The sequence below is a fragment of the Sturnus vulgaris genome, chromosome 13, assembly GCF_052056855.1.
Source record: "Sturnus vulgaris isolate bStuVul1 chromosome 13, bStuVul1.hap1, whole genome shotgun sequence".
Classification (NCBI taxonomy): Eukaryota; Metazoa; Chordata; class Aves; order Passeriformes; family Sturnidae; genus Sturnus; species Sturnus vulgaris.
The window spans coordinates 7,281,331-7,297,506 of NC_142255.1; the positions used below are offsets into that span (position 1 = coordinate 7,281,331).

Sequence of the window (16,176 nt, forward strand, 5' to 3'; positions counted from 1 at the left end):
CCTTTGGTAACAGAGCTCTATAAAAAAATAAGTGCTTTCACTGAATTCCCACTCTTTCAAAAATTTCTGTTTGAGGTAGCACCGAGCTCACCAACTTCCTTTAAAATAGTGATCTGCGTTTTTGTTTAACCCAGGGGCTGATGGAAATGCTTGTATTATCAGATAGCATAAAATAACAAAATAAATAGCTCAACAGATATTCAGTGGGGTACATTTTTTCTATATTATGGGTGTCTTCTCACTACCATTGAATGGAAAAGAAAGTACCTGCAGAAGCCCTCTGTATGGCCACACTGGAAGGGGAGCCTGACTAAGCCTTGTCCAAGATCAGAAGCAGGAGAGTCTTGATCACAGGCAAGGAAGGGAGCTCAGTGTGGGCCAGGCCTTTTGCCAGCATGGCCTCAGCCTGCTAGCAGGGATTGCACTCTTCAGGATCTATTTTGCCACATTTTTCCACCAGTGTAGCTCTACTGTCTTCAAAGAAATCCCCCGGTTTAAGTCAGATCAGAATGCAGCCTTGAGCTGCCTGTGCTTCTGCAGCACTTATTTCTGTGACACAAAGCAGCAGAACTCATACACAGAAAGCTACAACACATAGGCTGTAAATAGGGACAGAAGTGGGCATGAACCACTTCCCACTCCCACACCCCCCTATGCCCTCACATTAACTGTAAACTGGAGGACTTGAAATCCCTGGCCACTTCTGAATTGCTCTCATGGGTAATATTATCCCCAGAGAGCCTGATACCAGCCACACGATTTGGGGATCACTGGAACTGCTGCGAACTTTATGTTAGCTTTTTCAGCTTCTTTGCCTTATAAAAAACACACAAGATAACAGTCCTAAAGGTTTTTACATTATCAGGAATTTATAGAAAGAGAGAAAAGTGTAGAATGTTCTGTAGTAAGTGTGTGAATCCTGCCATTTGGATTATAGAAATACTTTTATAATCAAAAATATCCTTGCCAGAAACAGTTTCAGGTTTCTTTGGTATTTAGAAATCCTTTGCTAAACAAAGTAAAAATGAATGGTAAACAGAATCGAGTTTCCTTTGAGCCTGATGTTCTTGCAGCTGCACTCTACTTTTAAGAACAACCTATTAGCAATTAATTTAGAATGACACTGGCAAGCAGTCCCCAGACTTTAATTAATATCTCTTTGACAAGCTCATAATCTTTCTAGTTAATAAAGTCTCCCTTAAATTAGTTTAACTCTGATTTCACTTACTGTTGTAAGCAATCGGCATCAAATCTAGGATACTTAACAGTGCTTTCTCATTTCAAATGTCTTTAGAAGGAGAATTTATAGTTAAATTTTACAGAGTAGAAAGAGTATTTGATGAAGGTCACACTCAATCCAGTGGCAGTGCTGGAAAGAAAATCTAGGTTCCTGCATGCTCTTCTGTTGTGCAATTGATTAAGCAATGGTGCTGTCTCCTGTCTCAGTATCTTGCAAGGAAAGGATGAAATTCTGATTCCAAATTACATAATTATTTCTTTTATGCCAATATCAAGATCTTAGAAAGCTATGGTATAGTACTGTAAATATAATACAGCGAGTTATTAAATAATAAGTATCAGTATAGGACAATGTAGGGATCCACTTCTTATTTAATTTTAAGCTCTTAATATATTTCTGAAAACTTTGCCTTTAAAATTCTGTGTCAGTTTTACCCATATGTCTGAAATGCAGAACCAATCTACATGAGAACCTTATGCAGCCACATTACCGTGTCCTGTGGAATAGGAGATAATACTGTGAGCTGGAAAAGATGCTGAGATAAAATCTCCTTTGACCCCTTGGTAAGTCAACAACTTTTATAATAGTGTAATGAAATGTGTTTTATATATATCTATTGCATATGTTTATTACAAGGAAAAAAATATGGCTGTAATGAGGTAATTTTTGATGTGTAAGAGCACATCAACCTACCTTTCTTTTTACTTTGCCTTCAAAATAAACTAAGAAGTGCACAAATTACTGTCAGGCTTTGAGTCCGGTGGGTTTTTTTTAAAATTGAGAAAATTCCAACTTCCAGATTGTGAAGTTCTAAACTGATTAAATCTACAAAGAAAGGAGATCTTCTCATTTTAAAGATAATCAGTGTTTTGTATCTAACTAACACTGTAAGAAATATCTATATAAGCATTAATGACTCTGCTGTAATATACTGCCAAAGGAGACTGAAGTAGGATCTTTTTTGAAGGTAATTTTTTCCAGGTGAGGATATTGCAGCCTTAATTTGCTGATTCACATGAATGGCTTATTTTAATGTTTATTTTTCTTGTAAGATGAAGCTTGAAGTGAAAATGGGGTATGAAAGAAATGAGATTTGCTTATTAGTCTCCTTCATCTTCAATAAATGTAAATGCTTAATTTAAAAATCTGTCTCATTAGCAAGGACTAAGATAATTAAGATGGCTGAGAAAGGTCAGTTATATATGCAATTTAACTGGGATCCCAAGGCCAGGAGACATCTCAGCATCTCTAGAAGTCATGAGCAGTCTATTCACTCCGAATTATTTCTCTAGAATACATAAAACCGAAAATAGGATGTCCCAAATACTCTTCAGAACAGTTTTAGTAGCAATAGGCACGAGTCTGTTCCACTGCCTTAGAATACCAACTTTGTACAAAGAACTTCTTTTATGTTGCTTCTTTGTTTTTGCCTCTTCTTAAGTCAACAGGGCAAAAAAGAAAAGAGATGAAATAGATATTAGCTAGTGAGGAAAAGTGCAAAAATGTTTTCAGTCAGTAGCATGTTTTTCAGCTGAATTTCTACAATTTTTCCTTAAGCACTTGTTGCCTTTGTCAGTACTGACATGCTGAACCACAAGCCTCGTTGCTATTCCTGTGTTTCTGTGGCAATGATAATTCCATCCCAGAAGTCACAAATCAGAAAAGTTTCTTCTAATGAAACAGCAAATGAAACACAAGATCATCCTCCTTTCTCATGCGTGTTAACTGTAAAAAGTTTCTTTGCTCGGAATGTGGCTCTGATTACATTTCTCTATCCCAAAATAAACATGGTGCAAAAGAAAAGGATATAGGGAGGGGGGGAAAGCCTGTCAATGGGCCACCCTCAGGAAACCTCACAAGATCTACTGTCTGTCTGTGCAAGCCATGGAAGAGCCAAGGAAGTGATCCCAGCTTGGTGGTCTTATTCTTAATTAAAACAAATGAGGCTCTTTCAGCTGTTGCAGATAAATATTTGATGAAAAGAGACAGGAACAGATGTCGAAAAACTGTAGTAAATAAAGAATAAGACCAGAAGAGCAAATGTTACAACAGTATTTTATATTCAAAAAATCACTTTACAGATTTCTGTCAAATGTTTATTTTTATTAAGATCATTCCATAAGTGGGAAGACTAATTCTTTTTTTTTTTTTAACAAAGTTGAATTAAAATACAAATGCATATAGATAGTGAAAAAATTTTAAGTCAATTTGTTGCACATTCTGTGGTTAAAATAAGGGTTATTTCTTGGGCCACTGATGAGACAGAAGACTTCAAAGTAATTTGTACACTTCCATGAGAGTTTATGTTGACTCCAGAGTCATTAGTAGAGTTTTGCTCCAGAATTTGTGTTAAGGATGTACAGTGAGAAGGTGCCCAGTAAAACGTTATAGGAACATCCTTATTGTAATAATCTGTCATAATATTTTTAAGTCCATCCTTTATGAATGATTAATTTTATGAGGTAAATTCATCCTTTTCCTGTAGTTGCAGCTCTACTTATGAGTACACTTGGATCGAATTTTGAAGTCCACCTTGCTCTCAGTGGGGTTTTATGCAGGACCTCCAAAGGTCCCTGTCCATTTTAGTTACTCCATACCTTGAGGGCATTAGGTCCAAATTAGTTTACCTTTTAGCAAATGCATTTATAGCATTGCATGAAAAAAAAGGATATAACTGAAATAACTAAAAGTAGGCCATAGGAGAAAGCTGAGTCATGAAATAGAGGAAAATTCTCAGTAGCTGGCTCTTTCAACATTAAGATCTACATTGTTAGCACCATATTGGCATTGCCTGCTAGTTTAAGGTCTGGTCTTGCCATTCCTGGGTAAAAATGATGTTTCCATTGAATTCAATGTAATTTAAACATCTGAGTGTGAAAGAACTGATTTTATAAGTAGGCCTTACAAAACTACTGAGAGAGTGTGAACCACAGGAGTTTCAATGAAAATATTTTAAAATAACATGGTGATTTGGGCCACTAGAAGCTGGATAAATTGGTATAATCTGAATTCTGAAAATATATATACTGGAGTTAGGAGTGAATGGCATTCTGAAATATGAACGTGACTCTGAAGATGGTTGAGAAGAAAAGGCAAACAGAAGACTGCAGTGCATCAGGGTCTACGTGAGACACTACAGAGCTGGAGTCTGAAAACAGTAGGCACAGGTGAAAGCAGAGAAACATCCAGAGGCATGAAATAAAAGTTAACAGGTTCAGATGAGAGATGAGGAGCAAATTTTTAAAATGGAGGAAAAGAAACCTTAGACTGCAGCAAACTTTCCATGACTGGAGGAAATTAAATCAGCTAGAATTCTAATGACTAGTTAAATTGAGAGGTATGGTCCTTTATAAAAACTACGAAGCACTTTGTAGTTTGCAGAAAGTTGAAATAAATGATCATAATTGTCTCTTCCAATTATCTCTTCTGGCTACAGCACCTACAAATTTGCAGTGTTCAGAAAACATTGTATCCCAGTCTTTTAGAGGTTTTCTGAAGCTGACACAAAACTCCTAATCCACAGGCCATGCAAAACACCTGCCCTTATCATTGTTGCAAAATTCAGACACAACCAGGTAGTCTCAAGTGCACTTGATAGTCTCAAGTGCACACCAGTGAGGCAGGTAGCTTTTAATTTGAGAATCAGACATAAAGAACTCAATAGCAACCTTGCTTGGTGCCAATGTGCTTGTGATCTGACGGAACCAATCTGAACCCAGCAAGTTCCCTGAGATAACAGTTTGTCAATTTTCCATTTCAAAGGCAGCATGATAACTGAAAGCTTACAGATGTATCACATGGAAATCAAACTTGCAGCAAGCAGCAAACTTTCTGATAAAGGCCTAAGCCTAATTCTGTTGAAGTCAATGACAAACCCCAGCAGATTTCAATAGAAGCTGAATGAGGCTCAAGGTGAGAAACAACTCTGGGAACAGCTACAATTAACTCAGTCCCCAGTTAGGACAGAAGAAATGTGATTTTTTTTTTTTTTTGTGAGTATTGCCCAGGTTGAGAATTCACAGTGAGTTGCAAAGATCTGTAACACTGAGCATTTTAAGGGACACTTGCAGAATCTGATAGGATTTGGCAAGGTCAGCATGTCCCCAATTAGCCTGGTATTGCCATGCCCAGTGTGAATTTACATGGAACCTGACAGCAGTTACCCTCTTTATTTAGCCCCAGGCAATCTCCAGACTGTCAACAGAAGCTACAGCCAAACTCCTGTACTGGAGCATAAACACACAGAGTGTGGCTGATGAAGCAATAAATAAAATGAGTGGGCAGAGCAGGGACAACAACTTTGCCTCTTTTTTCTAAGCAGGTATTGTAAGAACAGCAAAATGTAGTGACATCTATGGCATGGCGAGTGCAAGACATGAGAGAGGCAGGGAGCTGATACACATCTGCCTCTGTATGTCTCTGACACTGGCTGTGGCTGGAATGTGATTCAGTCTCAGATCAACAAACAGTGGCTACTCTGCATTCCCATGCATCAGTTGCAAAAAACCCTCAAAATACCTGTACACCAGTTCTCTGCTACTGGAGTAATCCCCAAGCAGCGTTGTCATTCACAAAGGCAGAAATTGAGCCATTTCTTTAAGGAACTTCCCTTCAGTTTTCCAGAGTGCAAAGGAAATGGATGGGAGACATGTTTGGTGTTCCTAATACAAGTGACATGTTTTATAGAGGTCTACTTCTGTAAAGACTTCTGTGATGGGTGAGAAAGAAGCAAAGAAGAAAAAGAAATTTTTCTCCAATGTCTTCTTTAAAAAAGGTAAGGAGAGGACTCCAGAATAATATTCACTCCTTTGTGTCTGTTCCAGAGCAGGGTATGGCAGACAAAAATGAAAATACTTTCCATGGTTATGCTACACAGTCAGGATTTAAACTCAGAACTTCTGAATACAGCCCCAGTGCCTGAGCCACACATTCAATTTCTTCTCTGTATTCCCCCACAGTCTTAGGCCATGTGGCCACTGTTGGTGAAATGAAAAACAGGTGCAGATCCATGAACAGATGGGAGACCAGCCCTGGCTGATCTCTGGAGGATAATACAACGTTGTTTTCCAGCAAAGAGGATTCCAAAGAACCACAGAGGCAGCACCCCTGCCCTAAAACTAAAGCTGCTCTGTCTCACACTAAATGTTATCTTCACCAGCCCAGCAAATGGGAGTTTTGAGGAATGGTCTGTTGTCTATCAGCAAAGGACACTGCCTCACTGACCTCTCGGATTTGCAATATTGACATCTCTGTTTTTCAGGCATGCCTATAAAGATTGTAGAAGACTAATTGCAATTCCATTCTTAGCAGTAACTGCAGCCAATGTTTCGAAGTTGCTGGAACATGAAATTTCTTCCTTTGAGTAGAAATCTTTGGAATGTCTAACTCTCAAAAAATGCCATTAGCTATATGCAGCATCTTTCTCTGGGAAAATCACTAGTGGTATGGGACAAATCTCCAGGTAACATGAATAATATGTTTGTTCTGGAACTGTAAGGAAAGATCTACTTTTGATTTCCAGTTCATAGGGAGCAGATGGCTTATTCCATAATATGTGGTTAAACAGAGAACTTGGGCTGCTTTCTTAATGGGAGAGTGATAGTAGATTACTAACAGGGCAATTGCTTGGGCCTAAGCACAGAATGGAGTGCAAAGTATTCCCTGCCTTGTGTGACCCACAGTTACTGTCCCTGCAAGACACATTTCTCCTCCATGTGTCAGCTGACACATCAGCCAGAAATATCAAAGGCAGGGCAGTCCTCCCTTTGCACAGAGCACAACCCAAAAGGAAAGTACATGCAAGAGGACAGGGAGTGTTTCTTAGGATCATAGCATAGTTTGGATTGGACAGGACCTTTAAGGGCCATCTAGTCCCACCCTCCTGGCTGTGAGCAGGGACATCATCTAGACAAGGTTGCTCAGTACCCCATCCAACCTGACCTCGAAGATTTCCAGAGATGGAAACATTCCTGCTTATATCTAGTCTGAATGTACCCTCTTTAAGTTTAAAACCTTTCCCCTTATCCTATCACAACAGGTCCTACAAACATTTCAGCTTAGATACTACTGGGTCTGGCCTTCTTATTGTTTTTTGGTTTTGTTTTGTACAAAAACACTCCTGCAGTGCTGTGTCCAAAAGAGATTATTTGTCCTTGCTAAAGCTGCTTTTATAGCAATAATGCCTGCCTACTTGGGCCGAGACATTTGAAGACAATCCGTTTCCTTAGACTCTGGGGCACAAAACCTGATTTGAAAAAGTAGGCCAAAACCACACTGCTGACATGCATGTTTTCTGCTCAACTGTAAATCACATTCGTTGGGAAAATCGATCTTGTCCAAGTGTTAGTCAGGTTTTCAAGGGAAACATTCTCCACTGATGACACAAACAGAATTAAACAACAAAGACCACCCAGGACACTGGGAATTTCAAACTTCTTGGCCTCAGTTTCTCTGATTTGTTCTTCCCAGATTCATGTGTGCTCTTTGAGACAGAAAAGAGCATTTCCTTCATTTTGAACTAGTATTTGTCTTCCAGTGACACATTTGTGAAAGCAGCTGGTCCCAGAGGTGGAATGTTCCAAAATCCCATTTTGGAGCCAAGTACGTTCGTTACGGAGTCAGTCATGACACCACGTTATAGAGAACAGACAATGAGGTTTGGATCTTGTGAGTACCTTCTCTCCCTGCAAGTAAGTTCCCTTCCCCCATTCTTTTGGAAACATCTCAGTCTGTATTGGAAACAGAGGATGTAATTTATTTTTATCGCCTTCCCTGTCAAACTGGCCAACTGCCACAGGGTTCTGCTTTCAGATAGAGCAAGAGGCAGGAGAATCACAATGAAGAACCATTCATTGCAGTGGCTCCTCCTCTGTTTCCTTATCTTATTTTGAGGCTATCTACTGTGCTGTCTTATCACTCTTTCTAATCCTGCAAAACTTCTCTGCAACTTGACCCCTCTGCAGAAAGAGCTGACCTGCTTAGACCTCCGTGCTTCTCCACTCCTGCTCCCATCTCCACAGAGTGTGTTGCTCCCTCCTTTATTACTGTAGGGCTCCTTTTTCACTGCCTGTCTTACCCTCACTGCTCTTTTCCCTAGCTCATTACACTGCATTACATTTCCTAGCTGAATGTACATACAGCTGTGTGGCCTCCTTGGGGTATGTGCAATTCCTCACTGTCCAGCCTGCCTTTGATGTCTGCTGAAGAAAGATACATCTTCTTTTCCATCTCTTCACATGTGCCTATTAATTACTCTCTTCAGAGGAACTGTTTACTGACTATCACTCTGTTTACAGTTGAATACAGCTAAACATTTGGTCTTCACAGTTCCCCTCTTCTACACCACCCACCCAGTTTCTTCTCAATTGTTGCAAAATAGATGTCTCCAAATCTCTTTATAAAGGCACAGATACTACATACATACGTTCCACACCCAGCCTCCTGCTCTAAAATGCTGGGTTTGTCTCACTTGCAGGGAAGTAGAAAAATAAGCTATATTGGTGTTTTTGTCTTCTGGACTCTTAACAGGAAAGAAGCAGTGAAGCTTCTGCTGCACAGATTCCTACCTTGGGTACTGTACAAAATCCAGAAAGATCTGCAAGCATCAGACTCATGACTCATGAAGAAATAATACAAACCCAGTATGAAGTACAGAAATGTGCCCACTGAAATAAGAAGGACTGTCCTATGCATAAACTGTGCATATGTATTTGTGAAATCAAGGGCCCTTGGGCAGAGGGAATTTTAATAGGCTAGGGAGAAAAAATTACTTTAGCAAATGTGCAAAGAAGTTGTATGGTTGTAATGTAGGAGTTCAGATCTAAGATGAAAATTCCTTCAGATTTCCTCCTTATTCCATATGGAGCTTAAAATATTACTAAATAATATGAAATAAATTAAAGACAAATGTGGGATAAATTATTGTTTTTTCCAGTGAACAGATTATTGTCCACCATAGAATCATAGAATGGTTTGGGTTGGAAGCTGACTGACTTCCAACCCCCCTACTATGGATAATCTAGACCTTCAGGTGGCTCAGAGGCCCATCCAGCCTGGCCTTGAATTCTTCCAGGGATGGGACATTCACAGTTTCTCTGGGCAACCTGTGCCAGTGCCCAGCCACCTTCACAGGGAAGAATTTCTTCCTCATATGTAATCGAAACCTGCCCTCTGTAAGTTTAAACCCATTGCCCTTTGTCTCATCACTCCATGCCCTTGTCAGAAGTCCCTCTGCAGCTCTCCTGGAGCCCCTTTAGGCACTGGAAGGTGCTGTAAGGTGTCCCCAGAGCCTTCTCTTCTCCAGGCTGAGCAGCCCCAGCTCTCTGGCTGCCTGCATTGCAGAGCTGCTCCAGCCCTTGCTCTTTGTGGAAGAAAGAGCTGCAGCTTTACCTGATGGACACAGCCCCAGCGCTGGGCCTGGAAGGAACAGAAGCTTTAAATTTCCTTACAACCCATATCTGCTGCAACAGAGACTGGGGATGGGCTGGGGCCAAGGAAGGAAGGGCCAGAGAAGTTCAGGAAGGCCTGTGGAAGCAAGCACAGCCAGCTCAGTTCACAGAGCCTTCCAGCTGAAAAGTGGAGAGGTACAGAAACATGGGAATGAACCTGTGTGCAGTTATTTTTCATCAGTTATCCCAGACAGGAAAAACAGCCACACCAGGAAAACAGACGGCAAAGCCTGACGTGTCAATTTTGGTGTCATTCACACTCTTTTCCCTGATGCTGCTGTAAATGCAGAATCTGCATTTATATCCAAAACACTTTTTAATGAGCACTTTATTGACACATTTGTTCTACTTCTGTATAACAGGATAATGACGAACAGCTGGCTACAGGTAATGACAGGCACTAATTTATATTGGCTTACTACCTTCAGATTTTGCAGGTTGTTACCTTTCTTTTCTTTTAATTTTTAGCATTCTTGCCCTCTGTTGTACTTGCATTTTATGATGTTCACATTTACTATTCTTGCATGCTAGGAAGGGAATAAGCATTTTAAAAGCTTTATGTTTAATTACACTTTCAGCTATTAATTAGACACATAAACAAATTAAATGTACATTTAATTAAGTGTTACCCATTTAAACAGGTAAACTGGAAGCAAAGTCCATCAACTTTAAAACCAATATTGTGTGCATTTATCTTAATTAGTCAGGTAGTGTTAGGGATTAATGAACTTCAACTGTTATATTCATAATCAGATGCATTAGCATTTGTGTCTTTGTGGCACACAGAAGATGAGTGCAGATGGGAGCTCTCTCCTTCTATGTATTGTACAAACAGAATGGGAGGTGCATCTGCAAGACTTTCTTTGTCACCTTGAAAAGGAAATACTGATACCTATTTAGCTTTTGCAGGTGTGACTTGAACATTCAAGCATTTCCCTCTACCTTGTCATTTCATATTTCCACCCAGGAGATTCCCTTCCACAGAGTGGCTATTCGGTATCTTGAGAAGTGGATTCTCATTCTGGCACATCCAAGATTAAATCTGAGTGAATAAAATTCATGAAGAAATATTAAGCCTACAAATGTCCTAAAGAACTCACCTGATTGTGCAAGCAGTTATTTTAGCAGTCAGAGAAAGTCATCTGGGAGCAGTCTGGAGCACCTGATCTGATGTGCAGCAAACAATGTGCTGTCTTCCCAGCAAACACACAACTAGGGCTGGTGATTAATTCTGCTTCAGTGATAAACTAATGCTTCTGATCATTTCCTGGTGCTGGGAAGTAAAGTGTGGAGCCATAACTCCTCAGATATTTCATTCTACAGATGAGTTTATAACTTCAAGTTTGGAGAATTTATTTTTTATAATTGATACACACTCCTTCAAGTTTATGAAGTTTCTGTAGTTGTATTGGACCATCACAAGTATTTCTTTTTTCTTTCTGCATCGTGGATAGAGAGATTCTGCATTTAATGCAACATCATATGTCAGAACTTCCATGAGAGTAAGGAACCACTTAACTTACTTGTATATAAAGAAGTGATCCAGACTGGGAAATCAGCCTGTTCTGGCATTTCCAAGTCTTCCTTTGACATCAAGGCACAGTGTAAAAGCATCAGCACAAAAATAGAGTGAAAAATCCACATTACTAAGTTATCAAGACACTGTTGTGTCCATTTTGTACAAGAGTTTGATTCCATTTACTTTGAATAAATTCCTCCTGGATTTTTTTTAAGAGCTGAAATGTAAAATTTTCCAAAACAAATAAAACCTGGTATGGTATTCAGTGCTTTGATGGAAAGAAATTGCTCCAGCCATAGGATCTGCATTTTGTATGCTTTTCTGAAGGCCAGTACTAGCAGGGCTCTACATCTAACAGAGACTGAGCTTTGAGTTATATTGTTAGTTATTTTCTCATCCATTCAATCACAGTTGGCAGCAGTTCTTGTTGTTGCTCTGGCTGATACAGTTTATATTTAACTCCTTTTGTCTCTATATGTTTAGGTTTTACTATTAAAACTACAGTGGATCTTGCCTGAAAATGAAACAGCCTTGGTATTCCTGTTTCTCTAGTTCACCTGAAATAAGCAGAATTCCAAGTACTAAGCCCAGCCATTGACTTTCTAACAGATCTGCCCTCCAGGGTCAGTTACAATTACTATTTTGGGAAAGAATTTTATCTCAGCTGGTATAATTTTGTATAAGATTTTTTAAATCAAGTTCTATTTAACAGATGTTATTAATTGCATCAAAACATCTTAAAAATCAGGAGAATTAAGAGAGACTTGAAAGGGATTCTATTTACAGCCCAGGCAATTTGCAGTTTCAGAGCCTGGTCTGGACAGTTTCTGACTGATACAAACAACCTGAGGTGACTGCAGTGAGCAGCTGAAGTACTGAACATGCACACACAGTGCTTGTGGTACAGTTGTGCAGTGTATTTGTATCTTAACCAAGAAATAAACTCTCCCTGTTTTGCCAAGGCCTCCAGGTTGACAGAGGGATTAACTTCAGTAAAACAAAGGTTAAATATACAAAATGACTCCTAAATGGCATTGACTTATCTTCTCTGTGGCAGCACAGAGCTGAGGGAGAGAGGAGAGAGGATTGCAGCAGTCTCCTCTAGCACCGTTCTCCCCCAGCCTGGCAGACTCCACCTCCCTGGCCTGGGCAGAGGAGCAGCAGGAGGGCAGAGCTGGGCCCGCCTTGCCCAGGGACTCCTCCCTGCAGCCCGGCTGGAGATGCCCTGGGAGCAGGGAGCCACAGCCCGTCAGCAGAGGCAGGAAGGTGCCAGCCTGCCCCTTCACCCCTGCTAACCCCACTCTTGATATGCTGCCAGGCTTTAAAGTGCTTTCAAGTTTCCTCCTTTTACAGGACATTTCAGTATCCATAGGCAAGGGGTATTAGGGTGCAGAAGGTTTGGTACCACAAACAAACAGCAAGTTTACCACCCACCGTCTTGGTTGTCTTCTACATATGGTTCCGTTTTACTTTTGGTCTGCCATGATTTCTAGATGCTGGGGGGAAAATGTTTAATTCTTGGGGAAATTTTAATTAATGAAGAATCTAAAATCTTTTTAGCAGCAACTACTCAGTAGCTGAAGGAAAGAAAGGTAAAGTCCATTTTAAAACCTTCCCAATGCTTTTGATTTACAGGAGAGCTTTCTTACAATATTCCAAATGCTAATTCTAGAAGAACGGTATTTCACAAAGGTGTTCCAACATGCATCTCTTCCACAAACATACACAAAAAAATCAAATGGAAAAAGAAAGAAATGTGGAAAAAAAAAGATGAAAGACTTGTGATCAGAAAGCATATGCAAACAGGACAGCATAAGTGTGATAAAAGAAATACAAAGATGGGCAAATGGCCATTTTTACTCTCTCTGAAAGAAGTGATAAACTTTTAAGTCTGATTCAGAAAGGGGAAGAGGAGTATTGATGCGTGTTCAAGGGCTGGATTTAGAATTATTACTGGAGTAAAGTTCAAATTGGGAATATGTGCTGGGGAAGGCACTGAGCATCTCTCCCACTGCTGCTGCTAAAGCCATTCTAAAAGGGAGCTTGACATGGCTGGGTCTGACCTTCCTTGTTTGGGCAGACCATGGCAGAGCTTTGTCTCTGTAACAAACCTGATCTGCACTCTGGGCTCTGCATCTCTCAGGGTACCAAGGACAGACTGGGGAGGTGGAAGTGGTGCTGAGCAGCCCTACTGATACCCCACATTCAACCATCAGCACTGCACAGAGGAGCTGGGGCTGCTTTTGTCTTTGATGTGCTTGAACTGCAGACTTCCTCCCCTGAATTTCCACAAAACCTACACAGATGCATCCATCAGTTCAGAAGTAACTTGGCACTGAACTACCCTGCACAAGGGGGTCAGATCTAGGCAAGCTTCTCTTCAGGACAGGCAGACAGGAGTGAGCTGTACAAGAGGCTGTGCCTGTGGGATCAGCTGCTCCAGGTTTGTGCCTGCCTGTGAATCCCCTTTCTGCTCTGCAGCAAACGCAGCTCAGGCACTGCTGCTCCTCGGGCACTGCTGGCCTGGCTTCACAGGGGCAACAACGTGCCCTGCTCCTCCAGAATGTGTCAGGCTTTGTTCTCATAAAGGCACAACAGAGTTTTGCCGCTCTTTTTCAAGCAACACATTGCCTATGAAGAGAGAGAAATTTAAAAAACTCACTGATTTACCATGTTAAAAAAAGATGGCACATTTATTGCTACATAAATGTTATATACATAGTGTTTTCTGTTACATTGACAGAAATTTTTTGAACTTCTTGCTGCTGGTTGGAAAGGTTTATCAGCAATACCTTGAAATTTGACACAGGGTACAAATCTGCAATAAACCAACAATGGAAACTGGAGAACAAGATGAGAAGCAATTCATCTCGGACAATTAGCTCTTACAATACTCCATAGGTACTACACGGTATGCTAGAACCCTACTATGGTCTTACAATGCTATTGTAAATTTCTGATATTAATGAACAGGTTATGGTAAATAACCCTACATTTTTACTACCTAATATAGTAAAATAAAGTAAGAAACTTTTTACTGAAAACTTTTTTTGATTTCAAAAATCTAGAAAGAGTAATATTTAGAATTCAAGAAATTTTCTTACAAGATTATTGTATAAAAGACTAGCTACAGTGAAAAATAAGCCAAATGTTTTTTTCTTTCTATTTTATGAAGGAAAGCTTCTGGGCATACTGCAAAGTCTAATATAGCCAAAAAGACAACAAGCTTAGAAGGAAAAAGGCCAGGCAGTGGCACGTGATCACTTTCACACGTCATAAGCAACAAATTCCGTTTAGCTGATAAACACTGAAATGAAGAACAAGGCCACAGATATAATCAGGTGTTATTTGATGATATATGCAAATTAAAGTAATAGAAATGAGTCCACTAATTCCACAAACTGTTTTGTTAGGAACCATCCAAAACATGAGCTTAAATTCATTAGTTTATTTTATCAATCCATCTTTTGTTCTTTCAAATGAAATGACTTCATAAAAATTATAGTTTTGTTCCTGTTTCATGTGTGAACCAATTGCCAGTGATGAAAGATGCACTATATAAACAATAGCTCAGACAACCTTGGCTTAGGAAATTTCCTCCCATGGTCATTGCAGTGGAAGACAGTTTCCATGGAAGTTCAAAGGGATTTTAACCATTTCAACACATCTGTGACAAAGGAATACTTATGGACACTATTCTGGTGGAGAAACATTTAAAGGTTTAATGCTAATATGGCTTGGGATGGGGGTATTTGCATTTGATTCACACTATTTTTTCTCCACTGACAAGCCATACAACATGACATGATAGTTAACGTGTACAGGAAGGAAAAACTGGTGACCATTGCTCTTAAGATTCCATTACGTAATAAGCCCACCTTGCTGGTGGTTATATCATCACACTACCTGCCATGGTGAATCTGAGTTTTTACTATTCACCAAAGTTACAGCCTGAAAAAAATCTCCTTTGTATTTTAATGCATTTTGTGCTTACATACAGCTAACACTTTACATGTACTATATGTAGTACTTACTGCTCGGAAAACAAAGCAACTCTAACAAAGTAGATTCTCCCCACCCAATTTACACTTCACGTTACAAGCTTTACTATGAAGCCTAGAAGCCTAAAAAGGTTTTGTTTATAATTAGAAAAAAAAAAAATGTTTGAGGAAAGTCTGAGGGAAAATAAAAATCACTTTTTAAATCCAAGAAATGTTATGGTCACAGTATTGCTCCAGCCTGCAGCCTTCATGAGGCCTCTGAGTGGCTTGAGGCACAGAGCTCAGTATGGAAGGGGAACTGTGACCATAACTGTTCAGATTAACAGAGATCAAAAATAACATAAAATAAGCTATACCAAGGAATAGTTTCCTATTGCATGGAAAACACTAGTCATATGGCAAAAGGAGAGGAAAGGACAACAAAAGACTTTTCCCTTCCTTTTTTAAGACACTAATAGGTATGCTGGGAATGCTACGGGTCGACGGTTGTCACTGCTTTGTTCTCTGAATGTGAACAGCTTTAGTAAATGCTGGCATTCAGCTGAAATTTTATCAGCTTTTAACATGTTAACTTTTCCCTTTATATGTAGACCTTTACAGTTCCATAACAATAAATAAAATTTGTAGTTACAATGCATTTGTCAATTCAGTTTAGGCACAAGGCAACTTCCACAATGAGTGGAGAGATCACAACAGTCTCTGATTGTGCAGAAGCGACACACTGCTTGCAACAGAATGATATGTTCAGAGTATCTCATGGGCTGAAATTCTGTCTGAAGATCTTGTATCTTCACTCCTGATGCAGGTGTTGACCAGTAGCTTTGATCATAAGATTGCATTTGGGTTTCTTGCTTCAAGTGTTTTCTCCTGTCAGGTTTGTGTCTTCATATAATGTTAGTTGTCTGTGTCCTTGTGAAGAAAGGTCACCTTCTGTGTATCCTACCAATAATTCTGGAATTCTAGAAAGAA

At 39.7% G+C, this 16,176-nt stretch overlaps 1 protein-coding gene and 1 long non-coding RNA gene across 18 annotated transcripts in view; one reads left to right on the top strand and one right to left on the bottom strand.

The window, feature by feature from the left end:
- The window catches only part of LOC148222226 (uncharacterized), a 37,245-nt gene extending 21,246 nt beyond the window's left edge, over window positions 1-15,999 (top strand). For 2 of the 5 annotated variants that reach the window (XR_015806490.1, XR_015806486.1), the window contains 2 exons: window positions 1,694-1,803; window positions 5,856-15,999. This is a non-coding gene — a long non-coding RNA (uncharacterized LOC148222226). Of the gene's footprint in view, window positions 1-1,693; window positions 1,804-5,002 lie in introns of all 5 variants that reach the window. The other 3 variants (XR_015806488.1, XR_015806487.1, XR_015806489.1) reach the window with 3 other exon arrangements.
- The window catches only part of TCF12 (transcription factor 12), a 160,462-nt gene continuing 158,166 nt past the window's right edge, over window positions 13,881-16,176 (bottom strand). For all 13 annotated transcript variants that reach the window (XM_088172494.1, XM_014873978.2, XM_014873982.2 and 10 more), the window contains one exon: window positions 13,881-16,166. The gene's annotated coding sequence lies outside the window, so the exon portion shown is untranslated. The remainder of the gene's footprint in view (window positions 16,167-16,176) is intronic.